This window comes from Ceratotherium simum, chromosome 12 (genome assembly GCF_057802395.1).
Source record: "Ceratotherium simum simum isolate JZ-2026a chromosome 12, ASM5780239v1, whole genome shotgun sequence".
Taxonomy (NCBI): Eukaryota; Metazoa; Chordata; class Mammalia; order Perissodactyla; family Rhinocerotidae; genus Ceratotherium; species Ceratotherium simum.
In genome coordinates this window covers 13,058,717-13,082,429 of record NC_141911.1, presented here as the reverse complement: position 1 = coordinate 13,082,429, position 23,713 = coordinate 13,058,717, and positions in this window count along the sequence as shown.

Sequence of the window (23,713 nt, the reverse complement as noted above, 5' to 3'; positions counted from 1 at the left end):
ATTTCCTGCAGTTGCTATCCCCATGGTACCTTCCAATTCCCTTTTACCCTTTTGTTGACAGGTTAACAACTTTATATCTAATTAACTATTCTGTATATTAAGTTATTTTTCCTTTAAATAACTGGTGAGATTTCTCTCTCTGGAGTGGACTGCAACTGATACACTCAGAAAAAGGCAGTAGCAGAAAATATGAACATATTCTCTTTATTGAAAATAAAGGGCCAGATGCCTACTATAAAAAAGGGTTAAATAGTTGACATTTACTAATATGGAAGAACCTTTGAGGTAGAGTTGGATTTCATAGTTTGAGACGTAGAATATTATAGTATAATACATTTTAAAGTTGAGAAGATAAAAATGACAAAAGTCAAAATTAGGGTTTTTGATGGGTGCTATGGGTTGAATTATGTCCTTCCCAAACTTATATATTGAAGATCTAATCCCAGATGTGATGGTGTTTGGAGATGGGGCCTTTGAGAGGTAATTAGGTTTAGATGAGGTCATGAGGGCGGGGTCCTCATGATGAGATTAGCGCCTCTTTAGGAAGAGACACAGAAAGTTTGCTCTTTCTGCCTGCTATGTGAGGACACAGAGAGAAGAGATCTGTCTGTAAGCCAAGAAGAGGGCTCTCACCAGAAACCACCATGCTGGCACTCTAATCTTGGACTTCCCAGCCTTCAGAACTGAGAGAATAAATTTCTATGGTTTAAGCCACCAACTATGGTGTTTTGTTCTGGCGGTCCAAACAGACTATTGTAATAGGACAGAATGTTTTCCACCCCTTTTGAAAGAAATTATTAAAATTCAATGGTTTGTGAATGAAGTAATGAATGAAAACCTTTTTATGGAGAAATCCAAAGAAGGGGAAATGGTTTCCACACTCAGTGGCTCAGAGGAATTCTACAGTCAGAGATGCCAGAAACCTAAGCGACTCTTACAACTGACTGACAGTCATTAATTTATAAAACCCATATCATTGACCTTCTGATATAGTTTTCCTGGGGTAGAGTTGAATTTTCCCAGACCCAGTCTCACTACCTTATATGCATCACCTCGGTGACCAAGATGCTATAAGAACTTATTGAAAAACAGAAGGAAAAGTATCATGATCAGGACCTGACTAAACGTGCAATTGTAGCTTATGGCATTGTGCCCTCGCATTGTGCCCAACTATTTTAGCCTTATTTATAGTATTTTAGTACTTTGAAGGGCCAGATCAAATTTCTTGGGCTAGACAATGCTTACCATCCTGGGAAGGAATTTCAAGTCACAAAGCACTGAAAGGCAGGTTAAAATGACCTTTTACTCTGGCAGTTGACAAAAGCCACTCTCCATTAAGGAAATAGCAGGAAATAGAGCATGCTGAAAGCTGCAAGAGGCACTCCTAGAGGTACTGTTGCCCAGAAACTGTTTATTACTGACTCAACAATATAAGAATAAGACTTCAGAATCGAAAACCCTGCTGAAAGGAGAAACGTGAGAGAGCAAGCCTGGAAGAAGGAGCAGGAAATAGTATAGGCTAAGATGTGTGATTAAAGAAAAATAATATACAAATGAGCTATGAACATGACAAAATGACAAGCACTTATTAGTACACATTTAGGTTTGCGGCACGTTCTAAGCTCTGGAAAAAAAGCTGATTGATGCAGCACATGGTCTTCTGGGGGGATTTGTTTAGCTTCACTGTTGTTGATTTGGGGAGGGGGTAGAGCAAGGATATGGAATGTGAATTTGTAGCGGTGATTATCCATTTTGGTTTTTAATTTTTATATTTAAATCCATGTTAAGAATAAAAATATGGTGTAATCTGTAATACTATAGTTTTTTTTCTTACATCTGAGCTAAATCAGGTAGTTTCCCACTTTTTTTTTTGTTCCTAAGAAGAAGGCTGTATTTAGAGCCATCACTTCACAAATCCAAGGATGGAGAAATATGGAAACAAAATGATGCAAAAATAAAAAGAATGTTTATATAGTGGTGCAATTATTTCACAAGAGCTTAAAATTATTTTTGGAGTTTTATGAGACTAATCTTTTTCTTATTAAATCTTTCTCAGTGTTCCCTAGTCTGTGATCTTGTGAGTTGGAAATCAGCACACATAATACAAATATTTCTGCAACAATCATACAGCAGTTATTTGGCTGAGTGAATTATTGATTCTCCTATTTTAAACTACTAACAGACTCAAAAGTATGGATATTACCCGTTCCTTAGTACAGCTCACAAAAAGAAGGGGCCTTATGCTGTTTAAGATCCAGATTGTGCCTAGTAACTTTCATGACTGGACAATTTATCACTGTCCCAAAATCAGACTGAGGGAAGGAGCAAATCCTAGAGTCAAAAGAAAATGAGTAACTAAGAAGGATTCAAGCCTTTCTTCTACATTTGTGTGCTCTAGTTGCTATATTGTCAATAATTCAAAAGAGTTGGTTTCTAGTTGGAAATTACTAAGAAACTGCCCAGGTTGTGGAAATCCTCAGCATCATGATAGGCTGAAAGCAGGAGGGCAGGAATACATGGATCAGGGAATGTATAAATAAATACAAGAACATAAATGTCAGGCCTGACCACTAGATGCTTATCTGAAGCAAGTAAGCAAAATGCATTCTACTTACTGAAAACTTCTGTGATTTATTATTCCTCTTAAATGAGATTATTAACTATTTGTTTATATCCGATCTACAAATACATAAAGTGAGCTGTGCTTCTCCCTGTTTCTCTATTTGCTTATTTATAATAAAATAGCACAGCAGAATGCTTACCACTGAGGGAAAAATTATCTGCAATCCCAAGAAGTAACCTACTATTGTTTTCTTTATTCCCTTCAGGTTGGTTTCATATAAATATATTTACATAATTGTAATCTTAATGAAACTACAATTTTTTATTTTAATATTTTAAAAATTATTGAATTTATAATTTATATCATATAAATAATGACAATACAACGTATAGCATAACTATATATTTTACATATAATATAGCATATGTATAATATAATCTATAATAATTATATACTATAATTTAAATATTCTTGTTAGAAAACAAGGCTCCTGATTTCTTTTTATGTTAAAAACAATGCTTCTATGAATACCTTTGTTCACACACTTTTTGGGCTTAACCATTTTTAATTGTTACCAAAGATAGCAAAAATAAAAGACCTATACGGATATGAAGCTTACAGCTTGGAACTTATTAATGCAGTAATGGAATTAGCCAATATAAAGTAGCCAGAGTTGCTAATGTATTCTCCATTAGCCGACCTGACGCTTTCTTTATTATGACCTTCAGAGAATTATGAGAAAAGAGCAGGAGGCACTTCAAGGTAGTTCTACTTCCTGACTTGAATTTCTGACTCTGGATAGTTTCTCCTTCACGCGGCTGGAGACCCCTGGGTAAATGTGGTAACTGACCACCGTGGAAAATGAAAACATGGCAGTGGTACGCTCTGATATCGGTGGATTTTTTTGGGCAGAATACTAGTGGGCTCATTGTATGAGCTCAGTGTGAGTGGGCAAGGAAAATATAAACAAAACCAAGAAATTCCAGTGCAAGTAGAGAGAACCTGAGGTAAGAAAAACAAATTCTATGAAGTTTTCTTCAGATACTCTTAGATTTCATGACCAGAATGGAGTTGAAGGAAGTAAAAGGAAGAAAAGAAAGAAGATATTATTGGTTGCAATTTAGCATCTCCAACTGTCATTGAAGTACTCAGAGTGTGGAAAGGAAGCATATTTTGTCTAAGAACAAGAAAAATTAATTTTGATTCAGTAGGGACTATTTAAAACAGACATTTGGCTACTTCATAGCGACCTGGAACCAACAAAATCTGTTTTTGCCAATTTATCGTTAGATCAATTTGAATCGAGCTGCCAAAATACTATTTTAATGGATTTTATTGGTCAGTTTCAACTCTCAGTTAAATATAAACATATGAATTCATTTAACCTAAATTTAACCTTATTTATAGTATTCATACGGCTCGCATAGATTAAAAAAAATCTTTCAGTCACTGAATATATTTTTAAAATAAGTTGAACTTGTTGACTAGATTTTTCCAAGAAGGGTTCCCATGGATTTTTGAAAATAAACTTTAATGTGCCCACAAAAATAGGACATTATTAAGGTATTCTTCCTGATCCTTTCTTGACTCTTTCCAAAACCAAAATTGAAACTTAGTTTGACCTCTTGTACCATGGTGTCTGCCAACCAGATTATACTATCATTACAAATAAAACATTCACTAAAACAGCTGCATGGAAAACTGATTTTGAATGGAGCATTCCAGAGGTTAGTGTTATCTTTAGCATCAGCACAAGATGAAACTTGAGCTCTCATAGGGTGTTTGGTACTCTAATTGACAATTTTTATATATTTTACAATTTTTGTGATGATTAAATTGGTATTATTTAATATAATACTAAGTAATATCATTTTGTTACATAAGTGTTTTGACTGGAATATTTTTCTATTGAGAAAAACCTAACAAGAATCTTTTAATTCAATTTATGACGCAGAAAGAGCTTTTTAAGCCAACTCAATCGACTCCTGCAAATTTTAATTTGATTCGCACAGGAGAGTCCCTCTATTGTTATAACATACACCTTGAGTTGGTCTTAATCTTTTCTCCCACCTCTCCTGCAATTGCAGGGAGCAGACTGCCGTTACACCATATGGAACCTCCTTGTCCGTTTCTGGCACTCATGATGCTCACGGTGGGGGGACTGGTCAGTGATTCGGACACCTGCCCCCTTACTGCTCTATGGGTGCAAGTCAAAAGCCAGAGGGGAGCCATTCCCTGGGGCAAGGTTATATGCTTTTGTTTTTTTCCCCCTTCAATAATGGGATTAAATTATGAGCAACAGTGTATTTTTTAACGGGACATGGGGGAGGCAGTGATAGGCGATTTCTTTAAAATTTCTTGTATCTTCCCAGATGTAATCGGGTCACTGTTTCATTAGATGTTAGATAATATTACTACAGACACTCATTTAACCTATAGGTATTGGATTTTGGCGATAACAGTAGCTGTTATAAGTAGCTAACACTTACATAACACAGCAGTATCGACTAAGTACTTCATCTGAACCTAGGTAGGGAGCATTATTACCCCATTTTGTAGATGCAGCAGCTGAGGCTCAGCTTAAAGAAGTTTAAATAACTTGCTCAAGGTCGCACAGAGGGTAAGTAGCAGGGTGGAGACGCAAACCCAAGTAGCCCGGCTCTCACTCAACACGCTGTGCTGATCATTACTCTTTGGTAGTTTATCCTTCTGTCACAAACAGAGATTTTAAAATAACCTTGATTTTTCTATAGGTGGTTTTCAAGAATTTAAAATATAGGCTTTATTTATAAGGATTGGTTCAATCTCTTAAACAGAAAGCATGATATATCCAAGGATGTCTGATAGCTCCTCAAGAGATCATTTTTACATGAGGTGACTTAAGAAGCTACAGTTGAGAAGACAAAATGAAGAGGCAAGTGTGGTATCTGATCTGTGACCCAGCCCTACAGTCAAAGGGACATTTTCCCTGGTTTCTTAGTGGAATGGTAGCTCTCTACTTGCTAAGTGCCAGGCGTTGCGCAAAACGCTTTGATAAGGTATCATTCAATCAGTATTATTTGCAGTTTATAAATGAGACAGCAGAGGCTCAGGGAGTTATGCAATTTGTCAACTCTTACCCAGCTAATAAGTAGCAAAGACAGGATTTGAACACCAGGCTGTTTGAGTCCAGAGTTTGTGCTTTTTGTAATTGCATCAAACTTCCACAATGTAGATCTGGCTCAAGGAAGACTGAATTTAATGCATGTGGGCCTTGCTGCATTGTAAGCACTGAAATGTCACACCCCTGGAAGTGCCAGGTGTGATATTTTCCACGAGGATGCTGGCAACACCAGCAGGCAGGCCTCCATCCTCATGTGGCTTTCCAGTAACAGATACCAGTGTGTTAAAGGAAGGAGGAGAGCATATGTAAAGTTCTCCAAGAAACTCTTCATCAAATCGGGGGAGGACTTAGACTAAAATCTCATGGTAAATGGCTACAAATAGTCAAATTTCAGCATTAACGTTACTGTGCCCCATTTGTATCTATATCCTTGTGTAGTCTAAGGGCATTTTATTAGATACCCTTTTATAACATAAATTAGCAGGAATTCATTTGGCTCAGATTAAATGTATGCCTAAGCACAATAAGAATCCCTAAAATAGATAAAACTTGCATCACTAGGGAGAGAAATAATCTTTATTTTTAGAAATAATCTTTATCTGAAGTGCATATTTTTAGATATAGACTATAGGACACTGAGTCCCTCCATCCCTCTTTTTTTGGCATGATACTTCTTTTTCTCCTTTCTAGATGAGATAACTGTAGACACTCCTGACCAAGTGGGAAGGCATTTCCACTTCTTTTTGAGTGACTCCTTTCTCTCCTCAAAATTTCCTAGCTATATGTACATGGCTGTTCCTGTTTGGTCATTCTTATCATTCTCTGGGACTGTGATCTTCCCTTGATCTGGGCCAACTTCTCAGCCTTCTCTTTTAAGACTTATGCCTGTGATAATGTATGTGAAAGCATTTAGTATAATACCTGGCCTACAGCCTTGCACAATTCCAGACTTCCTATGTAAGAGAGGTCAAGGGCGGTGATCTTTTTTGAAGGCAGGCACTAGGGGATTTATCTTGGTACTGTGTTTGCCTAGAAATTACATTGCTTTTACTTACATTTTATATTTATTTGAGGTGGCTTTGGGAAGGCTATTGGAGAGTGCGGAAGGACTTAAGGCCTCAACCACCGTCTCCCAAATTAGTGAGAGTATTCTCACCAAAGAGCAAGTATTTCCGAGCTTGTTGAAATTTATCTGAACCCTTTATTGTGATAGAGGAGATTTAAATTAGAATATTTGACAGGTAGCATGAAAAGAATGATAGAAAATATATTGGTTAGCTTTCAGTTAATAGAATTCGACTGAATTCTTTTTTTTCTTAATAGGACAGTAAAGCAAGAACGTGGTTGACATTATTATTTAATCTCTCATCCTTATAGTTATAGCAGTTATAGTAGAGTACCTTACAGTTATATTATATTCATATAAATACGAAATGTAGTTTCATATTTAACTACTCCTTTTACTCAGTTGACTTATGTGAAATCATGGCTACAATCCAGTTACAGTGGAGATTTGTTTGCCATCTCTACATCCCTGCTGTCCTTCCTTGACTGGGGAGCTACAATGTGATTTGAGTTCTATCATCCTCTCTCCAGCTCTGGGGGTGAGCCCTTGTTCTAAGGCAATCGGAGCAATCCTGTTTCTCTTTGCCACAGTGATCCTTTCTTGGATGGCTAAGTACTCCAGACAGAAACCAATCCACACATGGCTCCCAGGGATTGGATCAGAAGTGCATATGTCATGAAGAAGAAACCAACGGGAATCCAATTCTAAACTTTTTTGATGACTGTGAGAAGAGATGCTCTCTCTCACCCTGGATGTGAATGAGGTAGAATATACCTAGGAATGCTGTATTCTTCCACATAGGAAGAGGCATTGAGGATGAAGCTGACACCAGGAGAAGTACAGAATCTACAGAATCAATCACAAGGAAATAGAGTGAATGTTGACCAAATCATGCCTAAAGTTTGTCCTCCTGGGCCTTCAGTTACATAAATTGATAAACTACGTGGGTCAATTAAGCCTTATTTTATTTTATTTTTTTTGCTGAGGAAGATTTGCCCTGAGCTAACACTTGTTGCCAATCTTCCTCTTTTTTCGATTGAGGAAGATTAGCTCTGAGCTAACGTGTGCCAGTCTTCCTCTATTTTGTATGTGGGATTCTGCCACAGTGTGGCTGACGAGTGGTGTAGGTCTGCGCCCAGGATCCGAACCCGCAAACCAGGGCCACCAAAGAGGAGCATGCCAAACCTAACCACTAGGCCATGGGGCTGGCCCCTAAGCCTGATTTTTTGCTTTTATTACTTGCAACCAAAAGCATCATAACTCTTATAAAAGTGTACAGCCAATGCCATTTTGGTGTACATTCATAAGAATAATATGGTATCTTATCTTGGGTGAGGAACTTTGGGACTTATTTTCAAGAATTTGTATATGTTTCTTCATTAATATTTATAGTGGTTGGTGCAGCAGCAGTACACAGTTTTATGATTATTCCTGTTTCAAAAGAAATTTTGATACAGAGAAATTAAGCACTTTGTTGCAATCCATTCCATAATTATGTAAAGTTAAGAAATTAGAGAAGAGGTTGTGCAGGAAAATAGAAGGGAAGGGTTGAATAACACACTCATTTAAATGGAAAACAACTGGCGTGGAAAACTCATTCTCTTTTGCTTCCGTTGTTACCAAATTAAAGAAAAACATATAGGTTAGATCTTATAGTTGGAGAGAGTACATTTATGTCTTTAGTCTCATTTTAAGACCTCAAACTATACAATAATAGGCCCTTTCAAAGCTTCATATATTGAAGTGAGAAGAAGGAACATACATAGTTCTAGCTGAAAGTTGGATGCAAAGGATTACCAATAAGATGATAAGATGATGAGCTTATTAATATCTTTATTATTCCAATTTTTTGGATTTGTCACTTTCACATATTATTGATAAATAAGAATGAATAGTACTTTTTCTTTTTTAGTAATCTGTTAACCTACTATAAGTTATTTAAACGAATCCTGGCACACAGTGGCACTCCTCCCCAATTTGGAGGACTAATCCAGGGGGTTTCCTCATAACGAACAAGATAAGTCTGGTCAGGGGCTGTGGCTGCCACCAAGTCAGCTTTCAGTTTTTATTTTCAGCACAAGACTAGAGCCACAAAGCTATTTGCAAGCCTAGGTGAGTCATGGTTCATTAGCTGATAGTCATTCCATTGCTAGAACTTTCCATCCTGAAAATGTCAAAATTAGAGTCCCTGAAGTTCCCAAAAGATTTAAGAATGAGTTCCCAATTAAAGCTCAGCATTTATGTGGATTAATAACAGAGGAAGTACTCTCCAGAGTGCTAAAATGCTCTCATTTGATAAAATATGAGCAGTTTGAGAAAAGCAGACATATGGCATCTTCAGTCTTTTTTCTTAGTTGCAAAATGTTGAATCTCAATTTGTGGCCAATATCCAGACTGCCACCTTACTCTCTAAGTCTGCACTTTAAATTATTTCCTCACTTATATTAAGGGGCATTTTTTTTATGGTAAGTCGTTCAGATTTTTCATAAGAAAAATTCTATTATTTAAGACACGTTTCTTCACTTCAGCACATCTAAAATAGAAAGCACTAATTTTTTAAAGACATTAGGACCTTTTATGTTTGGCCATATGTAGTATTGAATCGTCATATTAATATTGATTAAAAATAGCTTCCAGATTGATTACTAAGTCATCTATTTTATTCAATGACATTTGCCACCTATCTACTTTAAGCCTGAAAGAGACTGGCATTAGCTTTTAAAAGCTTGTGATAAAATGCCTGTATTATTCTCCAAACAACACAGACACTATAATTCTTATATCTGACCTTGACCAAAAAGATTTCATTGTTTCATTGTTAAGTACTTAATTTGGTCAGGAAAGATACCCTTAACACTGAAAATATTTTTCTCAAGATGCCATGATCTGAAAAGGCAGCCATGCGCATACCATCAAATCAGATTCTATAAAGTCACAAGTGTGAGGCCCATATTTTAGTGAGCTTTGTTGAGACCATCAGGAGCAATGTGGAAATGTTGCACCCTCTTTTGGGATCTTGTGAAGGCCTCCGTATTGGTTTAAATCTACTCATTGGCAGCAAATCAGAGGAAGAGACAAAGAGATGTGCAGACTTTGTCCTACTGAGAAAAGGATTACTTATATCATTTTCATTTGGGCAGATGGGAGGACATTTTTTTTTCAGTGTATGTGTTGTGGCATAAAAGAGGGATGCAGAGATAACGTAGTGAGAACTCAGGCACTCTTTCTGACTAATATTTGGCAGGTAAAGAGGATATAATTTTTCCTTCCTATGTTTTCAGCCTTCTCTCCATTTGTAGTATTTTGCCACGTATACACACATGGTTCCTTCAAGGCAATGCCATAATCAAGATTCCTTCTGGAAGAAATCCATCCCACCTACTCACCAGTTGCATGAGAGAAGGAGACTAAAAATTTTGAACATGATACATAAAAGTTGAAATCAGAAGGATATCAATCTCTCATTCATCTCTTTAAAAAATGATGTAAAACAATTAAAGACAATTTTATTTAAAAAATAAAAATAATTTTATCAATAAACCAGAGTATTTAGTGAAACTAAAATTTTCATTTTCACCATTTATTCATATGCATAAATATTACATAAAATTATAAACAAAGAATGCATATTTCCTTATTCTATAGAATTTATAATCATTTTTTTCCATCCGTGTAATATTTTATCTAGTTGATGAGCCATAATTTATTTGAACACTCCCAGGGAGTAAAACATATAAGTTTTTAATGAGATTTTGCTCTAATGGGCAATGTTAAGATTAACAGCTTCATGAATAAAGCTCTTTTACTTGTTTAAAATAAATTTCCAGGAAAAGGGTCACTAGATCATAGTGAAGATAATATAATTTTTCTTCATACAATTTCTAAAAGAATTGCTTCAATTCACTATGCTTCAAGCAGTGTGTGAATGTTCTGGCTTCACCACATGATGGTTAATATTTGAACGTTGCTGTTCATGCAGTCATTCATCAAATATTTATGCCAGGCAGTCTTCCAGGATTTTGGGATACTTCAGGGAACAAAAGCAAACAAAAACATCTGTTCTTGTCAGGAAGAAAAAAGAATCTACTTAGTATACACTAAAGTAGGCCATATAGGGCTGGCCAGGTGGCGTAGTGGTTAAGTTCACATGCTCAGCTTCTGCAGCCCAGAATTTGCGGGTTCGGATCCCAGGTGTGGACCTATGCATGGCTTATCAAGCCATGCTGTGGCAGGCATCCCACATATAAAGTAGAAGAAGATGGGCACGCATGTTAGCCCAGGGCTAACCTTCCTCACCAAAAAAAAATAATAATAAAATAAAATAGGCCATATAATTGGTCCTAATTTACATTCTTTTAATCGTTAGTGAGGATGGACATTTATCTATGTGTTTATTTACCTTTTTCATTCTTTTGTGTGTGAATTTTCTGCTCATATTGAAACCAGCAAAGAGCCATTGATGATTAAGCAGCTAGTAACTATGGGGGATTGGAATTTGCCAAGTCAAAATATGTCTCTGCCTGAATGACATTTTGACCCGCACACCCACTAACTGACCAAAGGAGTTTGGGATGGGAGGCCTGCCCCCAGAAAATGCCATCACCATAGACATCTCTGTGTATCTGGGTGGGTCGTGCTAAGCCCCTGGTTACTTTAGAGGAGACATTTACATTTGTAAAGAAAATACCCATTTGTAAATGTATCTTCTTCCCTGTACCACGAAGAAGGGGGGGTGCCCTTACCTAGAAACTTATCATAATGGAAGGTGAGGACTTAAATCTGCATGATAAACTTATTCATTGTTAACTGTGCTGTTTGGGCAATATGCCGTCTGACTCCCACTAGGTTCCTATAGATGACATCTCCCTGGAGCCTGGGTTACCATGGTAATGGGTATTTTAGCTATTTTTTTAGGAACTGAACCCCTTGTCCACTTCAGGCTGGATTGAGACCACCAACCCATCAACTGGGCCCTTTTGACGGCAAGAGGTTGGAACTCCACCCTCAGGGTATGCTAATGCTGCCATTCTGTGAACACGTGTCCTATGAAGAGACATGAAACCTGACTACGCTGTGCAGATCATCAATTACCTCATCTCCCCTCAGCTCCAATCATTTCAGACCACCTTGCTTCCTTCTCCATAAACCTCCCTGAGTCCCTATTTTCAGGGAGGTGGATTTGAGACTTGTTCTCCCATTTTCCTCACTTGGCTGCCATGTGATTAAAACCTCTCTCTCTCTGCAATCTCGTCATCTCTGTGATTGGCTTTCTAGGTGGCAGGCAAAAACGGACCTGGCGCAGTAACAATATATTCCAGAACCACTCTTCAAATCAGAGATTCTATGGCCATCATGGCCTCAGTGACCTAAATAAATTGCTCCAACATTTTCTTTTCTTTTTTATTTCACAGCTTAATGTCTTCTTTTTTTTTAATAGAGGTAACACTGGTTTATAACATTATATAAATTTCAGATGTACATCATATTCACCACCAAAAATCTAGTTTCCATCCATCACTGTAAAAATGACTCCTTTTATCCATTTCACTCTCCTCCCACCCTCCTTACCCTCAGGTAACCACCAATCTGTTCTCTGTATCTTTTTATTTGTTTGTTTTTATTTTGTCTTCCACATATGAGTGAAATCATATGGTACTTGTTTTTCTCCATCTGACTTGTTTCACTTAGCATAATATCCTCAAGGTCCATCCATGTTGTTGCAAATGGGGTGATTTTGTCTTTTTTAAGTACTCCATTATATATATATACACCACATTTTCTTTATCCCTTCATCCATCGATCGGCACTTAGGTTGTTTCCATTTCTTGGCTTTTGTAAACAATGCTGTAATGAATTTGGGAGAGCATATATCTTCTCAAATTAGAGTTTTTGTTTTCTTTAGATAAATACCCAGAAGTGGAATAGCTGAATTATATGGTAATACTATTCTTAATTTTTTGAGGAATCTCCATACTGTTTTCCATAGTGGCTGCACCAATTTCTACTCCTACCAGTAGCGTATGAGAGTTCCCTCTTTCCATGTCTTCTACAACATCTGTTATTTCTTGTCTTTTTAATAATAGCCATTCTGACAGGCATGAGGTGATATCTCATTGTGGTTTTGATTTGCATTTCCCTAGTAATTAGTGATATTGAACATCTTTTTCATGTGCCTGTTGGTCATACGTGTATCTTCTTTGGAAAAATGTCTGTTCAGATTCTCTGCACATTTTTTAATCAGGTTGGTTGTTTTCTTTTTGTTGGGTTGTGTGAGTTCTTTATATATTTTGAATATTAATCCCTTATTTGATGTATGATTTGCAAATATCTTCTTTCAGTTAGTAGGTTGCCTTTTCATTTTATTGATGGTTTCCTTCACTGTGCAGAAGGTTTTCGGTTTGATGTAGTCCCATTTGTTTATTTTTGCTTTTGTTTCCCTACCCTGACAAGACATATTCAAAAAGGTACTGCTAAAACTGATATCAAAGAGCATACTGCCTGTGTTTTCGTCCAAGAATTTTATGGTTTCAGCTATTATATTCAATCTTTAATCCATTTTGAGTTAATTTTTGTGTATGGTGTAAAATAATGGTCTACTTTCATTCTCTTGCATGTGGCTGTCCAGTTTTCCCAACACCATTTATTGAAAAGACTTTCCTTTCTGCATTGTGTGTTGTTGACTCCTTTGTTGAAAATTGGCTGTCCATATAGATGTGTGGGTTTATTTCTGGGCTCTCAATTCTGTTCCATTGATCTGTCTGTCTGTTTTTTTGCCAATACCATGCTATTTTGATTACTATAGCTTTGTAGTATTCCATGAAATCAGGGAGTGTGATACCTCCAGCTTTGTTCTTTTTTCTTAGAATTGCTTTGGTTATTTTGGGTCTTTCGTTATTCCACATAAATTTTAGAATTCTTTGTTCTGTTTCCTTGAAAAATGTCATTGCGATTTTGATAGAGATTGTATTGAATCTGTAGATTGCTTTAGGTAATTTGGATATTTTAACTATGTTAATTCTTCCAATCCATAAGCACAAAGTATTTTTCTATTTCTTTATGTCTTTGATTTCTTTCAATATGTCTTAGTTTTCAGTGTATGTGTCTTTCACCTCCTTGGTTAAATTTATTCCTAGGTATTTTATTCTTTTTGCTGTGATTGTAAATGAGATTGTTTTCTTGATTTCTCTTTCTGCTAGTTTGTTGTTAGTGTATAGAAATGCAACTGATTTTTCTACATTGATTTTGTACTCTGTAACTTTACTGTATTCATTAACTATTTCTAATAGGTTTTTGGTGGATTCTTTAGGGTTTTTTATTTATAAATTCATTTCATCCATAAATAGTAACAGTTTTACTTCTTTCTTTCCAATATAGATGTCTTTTATTTCTTTTTTTTGCCTAATTGCTCTGGAGAGGACTTCCAATACTATGTTGAATAAGACCTGCAAGAATGGGCATCCTTGTCTTGTTCTTGTTCTTAGAGGGATAGCTTTCAGGTTTCACTGTTGAGTATGATATTAGCTGTGGGTTTGTCATATATGGCCTTTGTTATGTTGAGGTACTTTCCTTTTATACCCATTTTAGTGACAATCTTTATCAAAAATAGATGTTGACTCTTGTCAAATGCTTTCTCTGCATCTATTAAGATGAGCATATAATTTTTATACATTATTTTGCTAATGTGGTGTATCACGTTGATTGAATTGTGGATGTTGAACCATCCTTGCATCCCTGGAATAAATCTCACTTAATCATGGTATACGACCCTGTTAATGTGTTGTTGCATTCAGTTTGCTAATATTTTTTTGAGGATTTTTGCATCTATGTTCATCAGCGATATTGACCTATAATTTTCTTTTTTTGTGTTATCCTTGTCTGGTTTTGGTATTAGGATAATATTTGCCTCATAAAATAAGTTAGGAAGTATCCTCTCCTCTTCAATTTTTTGGAAGAGTTTGAGAAGGATAAGTATTAAATCTTTGTGTTTAGTAGAATTCACCAGAAAAGCCACCTGGTCCTGAACATTTTTGGATTACTCTTTCAATTTCTTTACTAGCAATCAGTCTATTCGGATTCTCTATTTCTTCTTTGGGGGGTGGTATGATTCTAAGAATTTGTCCATTTCTTCTAGGTTATCTGATTTGTTGGTGTATAGTTTTTCATAGTAGTCTCTCATAATCCTTTGTATTTCTGTGGTATCTGTTGTATTTTCTCCTCTTTCATTTCTGATTTTCTTTATTTGAGCTGTCTCTCTTTTTTTCTTAGTGAATCTGGCTAAAGGTTTGTCAATTTTTTTATCTTTTCAAAGAAACAGCTCTTAGTTTTATTGATCTTTTCTATTGTCGTTTAGTCTCTATTTCATTTATTTATGTCTGATTTCTATTATTTCCTTCCTTTTAGCGACTTTGGGCTTCATTTGTTCTTTTCTAGTTGCCTTAGGTGTAATATTGTTTATTTCAGATTTTTTTTTTTTGAGGTAGGCCTGTATTGCTACAAAATTCCCTTTTAGTAGTACTTTAGCTGCATCCCATAGATTTTGGTATGTCATGTTTTCATTTTCATTTGTTTCCCGGTATTTTTTTGCATTTTTTTTTTTTTGCTGAGGAAGAGTCGCCCTGAGCTAACATCTGCTGCCAATCCTCCTCTTTTTTTTTTTCTTGCTTGAGGAAGATTAGCCCTGACTAACATATGTGCCAATGCTCCTCTATTTTTTTGTATGTGGGACACCTCCACAGCATGGCTGATGAGTGGAGTAGGTTCGCACTTAGGATCAAACCCACTAACTCAGACCGCCAAAGCAGAGTGTGTGGAACTTTAACCACTCGGCTACAGGGCCGGGCCCTCCAGATATTTTTTGATTTCTCCTTTCATTTCTTTATTAATCCAGTAGCTGCTCAGTAGCATATTGCTTAGTCTCCACATATTTGTGACTTTTTCAGCTTTCTTCTTATAGTTGATTTCTAGTTTCATACTGTTGTGTTTGGAAAAGATGCTTGATATGGTTTCAATCTTAAATTTATTGAGACTTGTTTTGTGGCCTAACATGTGATCTATCCTGGAGAATGCTCCATGTGCACTTGAGAAGAGTGTGTATTCTGCAGTTTTTGAATGGAATGTTCTGTGTATATCTACTAAGTCCATCTGGTCTAATGTGTCATTTCAGACTATTGTTTTTTTGTTGATTTTCTGTCTAGATGATCTATCCATTGATGTAAGTGGGGTATTAAAGTCCCCTACCATTATTGTATTACTTTCAAGTTCCCTCTTTATTTTTGTTAATATTTGCTTTATAAACTTAGGCGCTCCTATATTGGGTGCATAAAAATTTGTGAATGTCATATCCTCTTTTATCACTATGTAATGCCCTTCTTTTCTTTTGTTACAGTCTTTGTTTTAAAGTCTATTTTGTCTGATATGAGTATTGCTACCCCAGCTTTTTTTTTCATTTCCATTTGCATGGAATATCTTTTTCCACCTCTTCACTTTCAGTTTGTGTGTGTCTTTAGATCGGAAGTGAGTGTCTTGTAGACAGCAAATATGGGTCTTGCTTTTTTATCCATTCAGCCATACTATGTTTTTTGATTGGAGCATTTAATTCATTTACATTTAAATTAATTATTGACAGATATATACTTGTTGCTATTTTGTCAGTTGTTTTCTGGTTGTTTTGTAGTTCTTTTCTCTTCTGTTCTTCTCTTGGTCTCTTCCCTTGTGGTTTGATGGTTTTCTTTAGTGTTATGTTTGGGTTCCTTTCTCATTATTTTTTGTGTATCTATTGTAGGTTTTTGGTTACCATGAGGTTCATATACATTGACATATATATATAGCAGTCTATTTTAGGTGATAGTCATTTAATTTCAAAAGTTTTCTAAAAGCATTACATTTTTACTCTCCCCTCTATGTTTTATGTTTTTGATGTCATATTTACATCTTTTTATCTTGTGTATCCCTTAACTACTTATTGTAGTTATAGTTGATTTTACTACGTTTGTCTTTTAACCTTCATACTAGCTTTCAAAGTGGCTGAACCACTGCCTTTACTAAATATTTGCATTTACCAGTGAGATTTTTTCTTTCATATATTTTCTTATTTCTAGTTATGGCCTTCTCTTTTATGCTTAAAGAAGACTCTTTAACATTTCTTATAAGGCCAATTTAGTGGTGATGAACTTTTTAGTTTTTGCCTATCTGGTAAACACTTTATCTCTCCTTCAATCTGAATGATAATCTTGCTGGGTAGAGTATTCTTCGTTGTAAGTTTTTTCCTTTCAGCACTTTAAATATATCATGCCACCCCCTTCTGGCCTGCAAAGTTTCTGCTAAAAAATCAGCTAATCATCTTGTGGGGGTTCCCTTGTATGTGACTTATTGTTTTCCTCTTGATGCCTTTAAGATTCTCTCTTTAACTTTTTCCATTTTATTTATAATATATCTTGGTGTGGATCTCTTCAGGTTCATCTTGTTTGGCATTCTCTGTACTTCTTCGACCTGGATGTCTGTTTCCTTCCCCAGGTTGGGAAGTTTTCAGCCATTATTTCTTCAAATAAGTTTTCTGCCACTTTCTCTCTCTCTTCTCCTCTAGGACACCTATAATATAAATGTTAGTATGCTTGATGTTGTCCCAGAGTTCCCTTAATTGTCCTCATTTTTTCTTTTTTTTTTTGCTGAGGAAGATTCACCCTGAGCTAACATCTGTGCCAATCTTCCTCTATTTTGTATGTGGGTTGCTGTCATAGCATGGCTGCTGACGAATGGTGTAAGTCTGCTCCCAGGAACTGAACCCTGGCCCCCAAAGCAGAGGGCATTGGACATAACCACCAGGCCATGGGGCTGACCCCAAATTATCCTCATTTTTTTTTTTTGGAAGAGGATCAGCCCTGAGCTGACATCTGATGCCAATCCTCCTCTTTTTTCTGAGGAAGACTGGCCCTGAGCTAACATCTGTGCCCATCTTCCTCTACTTTATATGGGACACCGCCACAGCATGGCTCAACAAGCAGTGCACTGGTGCGTGCCTGGGATCTGAACCAGTGAATCCTGGGCCGCCGCAGCGGAGCACGCACACTTAACTGCTTGCGCCACCAGGCCGGCCCCATCCTCATTTTTTAAAGTTCTTTTTTCCGTTGCTGTTCTGATTGAGTGATTTCCACTTTTGTCTTCCAGATTGCTGATCTGTTCTTCCGTACCATCTGTTTTGCTGTTGATTACTTCTAGTGTATTTTTCATTTCCGTTATTATATTCCTCAGCACTGATTGGTTCTTTTTTCTATTGTCTAACTCTTTCTTGAAGTTTTCACTATGTTCCTCAACTTTTATGAGTTCAGTGAGCATTTTTATATCCATTACTTTGAATTCTTTATCAGGTAAATTATGTATCTCCATTTCATTAGAGGTTTTTTCCTGGGGTTTTATTTTGTTCTTTGGAATATATTCCTTTTCCTCTTCAGTTTGTTTGACTTTCTGTTTTGTTTCTATGAATTAGGCAAAACAGCTACCTCTCCCACTCTTGAAGGAGTGACCTTGTGTAGGAGCATACCCTGTGTAGACTGTGTGTGCTGGGTGGCTTTGGCAGGACAACTGGAGCTGGAGTGGGGTACTAACTGGAAAGTCCCAGGCCACTCTGCACCTGGAGGTGCCCTGGCAGGACAGCTGGAGCTGGATTGGGTGCCATCTGGGAAATCCCAGGCCTCTAGATGCCTGGGCAGGGTGGCTGGATCTGAAGTGGGGCACTTGCTGGGGAATCCCGGGCTGCTCTGTGCCTAGGAGTGCCCTGGAAGGACAGCTGGAGATGGAATGGGACACCAGCCAGCCAGTCCCAGGCTGCTTGGCACTTGTGGGTGCCATGGCGGGGTGGCTGGATCACTCCAACATTTTAAGCAAGTCAGGACTATTGACAGTCTTCTCAGTTTCTTATGCTCTGATGCATCATTGTATTTCAGGTACCTGGTGGCAAAGATTTATGGTAATACCTCACCATTAGTCATCACTTCCAGAAAACATGTCCCAAGGCAATGTAATAGAGATTATTAGCAGCCACAGCTATCAACCACCCAGAAGAACCCACAACACCAAGCTTTCATACCCTGCTCTGTCAGTTTGTAGAATACTCCAAACATTTGGAGTGGATTAAATAGTGATGTAGACTTCAACAGCTTAATAATATTCATTTCTGCCACATTTCCTGCTACCTTTTAAAATTGTGTCAAGTTATTTAGTTGTCATGTTAGATAAGCTTGAGCTATACCCCCAGTGAGTCAGAGTATAGTCTGGGTGTGCCTTATAGGGAACAGGGCACTACCTGAAAAGCTTGTAATCAGGTTCTGTATTGACTGAAGAATGGCAGCAGTTCCTTGTCAGATGGCTTTGCCTCAGCTGAGTTGATTATGAGCACTCAAACAATAAGGAACAAGTGCCCATAGCATAGAGCTTAAACACGAGTACATTACATACCATCATTTTAATGACAGTAAAAATGGAAATAACTCTAGGGACCAATATTCAAGACAGGATTGATGATTTTCCCTAACACTTATTTCACTCCTAAGCATCCCTACTCTTATATATATTTTATAGAATAGCAAGTCCATGAAAAAATACACTGTGGCTTCTATAAATAATTTCTCACAAAAATGCAGTGACTATCCACATAATAAATCTCCTGCAAAGTCAATAAAAAGGACTAATATATAGAATCTGAATCTACTTCCTCAGTAGATTTTGAGAGCTGTGTTTATACCGGATAGCTGAATACTGTTTACGTTTTTTTTTTTGTTTTTAATTGGCAAAGCGTGATCTCTTTAAAATGAAAATTTGATAAAGTCTTTGAACAGCCCCATAATTTGAGATTTTCCACTTGTACCTCTGTCCAGCTACTGGTGATTCTCTGTTGCCCCTCATGTCCTGGGCCTTTGCCTCTTCTCCTTCCTGAAAAGATGCTTCGTTTTTCCTTTGCTGGATAGCTCCTGATCATTCTTAAGCATGACCTCCCCTGGAAAGGTTTTTCTTTTTTTTCCAGCTTTATTGAGATACAGTTGATAGATAACATTATGTAAGTTTAAGGTGTACAACGTGATGAATTGATACGCTTACATATTGCATAATGATTACCACAATAAGGTTGGTTAACATATCCATCACCTTACATAGTTACCTTTTGTTTGTGTGTGTGTGTGTATGTGGTGAGAACATTTGCAATTTACTCTCTGAAGAATTGTCAAGTATACAATACAGCAATGCTAACTATAGTCACCACACTGTACATTAGATCCCAAGAACTTATTCATCTTATAACTGGAAATTTATACCCTTTGACTAACATCTCTCCTTTATCCCAATGCCCAGCTCTGGTAACCACTAATCTACTCTCCTTTTTTTATGAGTTTAGCTTTTTTAGATTCCACATATAAGTGAGATCATACAGTATTTGTCTTTCTTTGTCTGACACTTTACTTAAAATAATGATCTCATGGTTCATCCATGTTGTCACAAAAGGCAGGATTTCCTTCTTTTTATGGCTGAATAATATTCCATTGTGTATGCATACCACATTTTCTTTATCCATTTATCCATCGATGGACACTTAGGTTATTTCCACGTCTTGGCTATTGTGAAAAAAGCTGCAATGAACATGGGGGTGCAGATATCTCTTTGAGATAGTGATTTAATTTCTTTCAGATATATACCTGAAGTGGGATTGCTGGATCATATGGTAGTCCTCTTTTTGATTTTTTGAGAAACAACCATGCTGTTTTCCATAGTGGCTGTACCAATTTACATCCCCTGGAAAGGTTTTTCAAATTCTTTCTTCCTCTCTCTGTCCTCCTCAGCTAACTGCTTTAACAGCATTATGTATAATATTTATTCCACTATACTATATTTTAATATTTCACTCCCCTGTCTCTTTCCTTTGTTACACCGAGCAGCTTGAAGGCAGAAAATATTTATTTTATCATTATGTTTCCAACAGTGCTTGGCATACTAGGTTCGTGATAAAAATTAGTTGAAAGAATAAATCACAGAAATAAAAGAAGTAAGAACTTTCAGACAATAAGGCCATTTTCACAATTGAGGGATGAAGGGCATGTTAACAAAAAGAGAGCACAGTGTAAGATGCTTGACAGATCCCATCTGAATCTTCTCTCTTAATTTTCTTATGGACTGTTTTAACAAATCTTCTTTATTAACTAAATATATGCTATTACAATGATTCATTAGCTGCTTTTTGTTTATTTATTATTTTATTTTATTTTTTGTGTGTGTATGTGTGAGGAAGATCAGCCCTGACCTAACATCTGTTGCCAATCCTCCTCTTGTTGCTGAAGAAGACCGGCCCTAGGTTAACATCCATGCCCATTTTCCTCCACTTTATATGGGACGCCGACAAGCGGTGCATTGGTGCGCGGCCGGGATCCAAACTGATGAACCTGGGGCCGCCGCACTGGAGCACGCGCACTTAACCTCTTTTGCCACAGGCCGGCCCCCGGCTGGCCCCCATTAGCTGCTTTTTAAATCTCTACAATAGAGCACTCTGCTTAAAATGAACAGAGATTCACATAATCTTTGATTGTTTGATGTTTTAATAACAGAAAACAAAGGAAGTCAATTCATAGGAATGATAAGTACGCCTATCTTCCAATAAATACAAGAATACCTGTTACTACCTCAGATAAATTAAAATCGAGAGGTTGGACTACAGCTGATTTACATTGCAGTGCTGATGGAGTGATGGGACTGTTAGAGTGGCAGTCTGCCTCTCATTTCTATATTGCTGAGGCAGGACATGTGAGACGAAAAGTGTTGAGTCATTTTTTTGTTTTCTTAGCTGGCATGGCAAAAGAAAAACTTCATAGCAATTACCAAAAGTAAGAGGTGTTATCATTTACATTTACAAGCTAATAATTAGGAGAAAAACAACTTAAAACATGGAAACAAAAAAAAAACCTCCTAAACATTAGATTCAACAGGAAACATTCACAGAGAAGGAGGAAGAAAAATTATATTTGTGGAAAGTAGAACTAAAGCTATTTGAAACAATCATAGAATTCAGTAAGGTAGTGGGTTACTAAATAAGTCAAATTCATTAATTTCCTTAATACAAATAATCATCAGTGAGAAAGTTTATGGAAGAAAATATTTCATTCTGAAAGGCAAATCAAATGATTATACACTGGTACATATTTAACAAGAAATGAGCATGGCTATGAATAAAACTTTAAAACTCTGCTAAGAGTTTGTAAAATTGAAATATCAGTAAATGGAAAGATATAGTGCTTTTCAAAAGGAAAACTTAATATGTTAAATATGTTAATTATCCATAAAATAACCTATTGATTAAAAAATAGTTAATATGGGAACAAGATTGTACAGATAAATTTTCAAAATGATACCAAATTTTTCTCTAGAAATATAAACATATGAAAATATCCAGAAAACTTTTGAAGCAGAAAAGTAATGAGTAGTTAGCCCTGCCAGAAATTAAACCATATTATGAAATTACAGAGATCATATAGTTTATTTCTAGAGAAGACAGAAGAGTTGAACAAAATAAAAAGTCTAGAAATAGGCACCAAATCAATCAATGATTGAAAACTAATAGAAAATGATCAAAGGAAAAGAAATACAAACGGCTAATAAACATATAGAAAATGTTCGACCACTCCATTAATAAATGTAAATTAAAGCAACAGTGTATCTTTTTTTACTTTCAGATAGGCAAAACTTACAAAAATTGATGGTCTTTTTTATTGATAATCTTGGTGAGGATGTTGGTGAACAGATACTTTTTTTTTTTTCCTGAGGAAGATGGGCCCTGAGCTGACATCTGTTGCCAATCTTCCTCTTTTTTTTTTTTTTTTGCTCCCCAAAGCCCCAGTACATAGATGTGTATCATAGTCGTAGAGTTGCAGCTCTTCTATGTGGGATGCCGCCCTCACATGGCCAATGAGCAGCGAGTAGGTCCGCACCCAGGATCCGAACCGGCGAACCCCGGGCTGCCAAAGTGAAATGGGCGAACCCAACGGCTTCGCGACTGAGCCAGCCCCGATGTGAACAGATATTCTTATACATTGATGATAGAGGATAAAGTGGTACAATATTTCTAGTAGACAATTTGGCAATAGCTGTAAAAATAAAAATGTACATTCTCTTTCATTCAGCAATTTCATTATTAGTGATATTTTGTATGCACATGTGTAGAGACGTTTTCCAATACACACGTAAAAGATATTTATCAAACATAGTATGTTAAAGAAACTAATTAAAATGATAAATAGAAATGTCCATCAGTAAGTGAATGGGTAAGTAAGTTTAATCAAAACATCTTATAGAATACTTTCTAATCATTAAAAAACAGGTAAATCTATATGTAATTAAAATACACACATATACACGTACAGAATATATTTTTTTTGGTGGAGTGAGAGCTGGAACTACTGCTTAAGAATAACAGAGAAGTTGCTAATTGATCAGCATTTATCATCTTAGTCACCACTTTTCCTGGCCAGTCTTTGTAGTCAACATCCTGGACTTTGTGGGCAATGTTGCCGTTTCACCCGGATTTCTTGGATACCCTTTTATGTTTCCTCTGAGGGATGGGAGCATGCCTTGAGATGTGCTTTCAGAGAACTGCCCTGGGGCCACTGGAGCTGATTTGCCAGCAGACGCAGCCAGCAGAAGTGCCTGCAAGTTGACTGCTCTGCACCCTGACTGCTGTTAAACAGCGACTGCTGGGTACAAGGTGAAAGCCTGGCTTCCTTACCTCTGGTTGGAACACCTCTGAGGTGTAACTGATATTCCAGTTTGTCAGTGGGATCAGGCTGAAGCCTATTCAGTTGTGGGACTCATGCCTGTGGTCATATCTTTGCTTGGCTTCCCCCTTTTTCTCTGACCTGCCTCCCCCATGTCCTTACCCATCTCCCCTAGAAGTCTTTCCTTAACAAATCATTTGCAAGTGAATCCTGATCTCAGCATCTGTTTCTGGGGA